At 35.0% G+C, this 2,500-nt stretch overlaps 1 pseudogene; it reads right to left on the reverse strand.

Annotated features, from left to right (window-relative positions):
* LOC147471736 (uncharacterized) overlaps positions 1-2,500 on the reverse strand; it is a 48,495-nt pseudogene that overhangs the window by 26,307 nt on the left and 19,688 nt on the right.

Below are 2,500 nucleotides of genomic sequence, written 5' to 3' on the forward strand. Positions count from 1 at the left end.
TCTCGTACATAAACAATACATGCTACATATTGTACATAGAACGAAACGTAGATATAGTAAACAATGTAAATAATGATACATGTGCTTTCATGTAACATGTAGCAACATTGGAAATGATATCACTGCGATAAAGTAAAGCATAATACAACTAATATCACCTTATTAGGCATTATCTGTTGCAATATTAGGCATTATCTGTTGCCTCCCTGGTATAAAGTATTACAGACACTATTTCGTGTATCACACTATATCACTATAATATCCCACATCTCTCTCTCTCTCTTTTCACAATCATGCCTCCCTGGTATAAAGTATTACAGACACTATTTCGTGTATCACACTATATCACTATAATATCCCACATCTCTCTCTCTCTTTCTCTTTCTCTCTCTCATTCCAACTAGTATAGGTATATATTGTAAAGTTCATTATCCCTAAATTGCTTATTGTTACGTTTTTCTTCTTTTTCTTCCTAATCGTGTGTAAGATACGCGCTGAGCCTTCCGTCTTCTTGATGTATTTTGCCTCTGCCGCGTATTCAAACTTTTTGACACTTTCTGATGGGATAATTCATTCAGTATTTTCATTCCGAGGAGCATACTTAATCAAAGACATTTATTTTAGGAGGTTCCTGCATTTACTTGGGATTTTTTGTTCATGTCACTGGCATATTTTGTTTTGTTTATGAAGTTAAGTTATTCAAATATTTATTCATCTATTGTTTTTATTAATTTACTATACTGGTAAGTATTGTTTTTTATGGATACTTACATTCATCATCACCTTTCGACACATCGAATTTCATCACCACAGAAAGAGAGGTTATCTTATTATTTCAAAGATTTATCAAATCATCTTCAAAGAAATTAGTCTTAATCATGATGAAGAAGAAGAAGTAGCAATAAAAAAAAAATGGCCGAAAATAACACTGGTTAAAATACCTTCGACCTCTCTCGCGTCTGGCAAAAGATAGCACAGCATCCTCAGCCTTAAGGAGGTACTAAGTTATCCTGTTATAACTTTGGATAAAGAATAGAGAGGACTGAAAAAAAAACGAAAGGAAAAAAAAATGAAGGTCTTTTGCCGAGTCAAGTGTGAGAACTAAGTTAGAAGGTGACGTTAACTTAGTGTGAACTTGGGGAGGTCGGACAAGGCAATTCCCATGCCTCTTAAAGTGTAACGACAGACACGCTCTTACGCTGTGCTGACCTGAGCTACTTTACCCAAATATAGATTTTTTTTTTTTTTTTTTTTTTTTTTTTTTTTTTTTTTTTTATCATGTAGGCAAATAAAAAGGTTAGGTATTTGGAAGGTCTTAAGGTGATTTAATATCGGTTTTATTTATTTTCTTTTATGACTGTGGGTTATGTTTCATTTTATCTTTGTGTACACGTAGCTGAGTTGATGCTTGTCATCATGCCCACTTATGCAATTGCAAACGTAGAAGAACCCACCTACCCTAAGACAAACTGACTTCCGGAAATTCAATTCGAGACAGATAAAACTGAGAAAAAAAAAATTGATAGTCTTTACTTTGATGATCAAGCTTCTCAGTGTGATGGTAATCTACCGTAGCTCATAATTTCCCTAAACTTTGCCACCCGAGTTATTTAAGTTGATAGATGGACCCACTTCCTTACCACGGTAGTCCCCCCAACAAAAAAAAAAAAAAAAAAAAAAAAAAAAAAAATCTGGAAAAATCTGAATATGAGGGGAACACATCAGCCTATCCATCGCTACGGACTATTTGGGAATTCCCATAATTCCCTCCATTTCCTTTCCAGATTATAAAATCTTGGTCATGTACGTTTTGGGTAATGGTTTTAGAGAAAAGTTAAGAGACACAGCCAAATATGGCCTTAGACTGTAAGTAAAGCATGTATAGTGAGGCACACACACACACATACACACACGCAAACGCGCGCGTGCACACACACACACACACACAAAATAATAATAATAATAAAAACAAATAACATGAAAGATGGAGAAAGTGCAGGTAGAATTAAACAAAATGTTGACGAAAGAGAGATGAACAAAGAAAGAGAAACAGACGAACTCTCGGAGATGGCAGAGAGACAGCCAGACAAAGAATAAATACAGACAAACGAATAACAGAAAAGAGAGGAAAGTGAACAGAAAGGCAAATGAAGAACAACAGAGCAGAAAGAGTATATAAAAGAAAAAGAAGAAAGAGGAGAGAAGACTAAGAATAAGCAAAAGAAGAAAGAATATGAAAACAGGAATAAAGATTAAAAAAAGGCGATGACGAAGAGGAGGGACGAAAAAGAAGGTGAGAGAGAGAAGAAAAGAGGAGGAGAAGAGAAAGAAGAAGAAGAATCGCGGAGAAGTGGGGGAGGGTAGAATACCTCGAACATAAAAATGTAGGATAAAAATGAAGAAATAGAAGACGAAGAAGGGAAAATAAAAATAATGATAATAAGCAGAAGACTTAGAATGAGGAAGGAGACGGAAGAAGAAGAAGAAGAGGAGGAGGAGA

This window comes from Penaeus japonicus, unplaced genomic scaffold, assembly GCF_977035675.1.
Source record: "Penaeus japonicus unplaced genomic scaffold, GWHDUDI00000001_assembly GWHDUDI00000006, whole genome shotgun sequence".
Taxonomy (NCBI): Eukaryota; Metazoa; Arthropoda; class Malacostraca; order Decapoda; family Penaeidae; genus Penaeus; species Penaeus japonicus.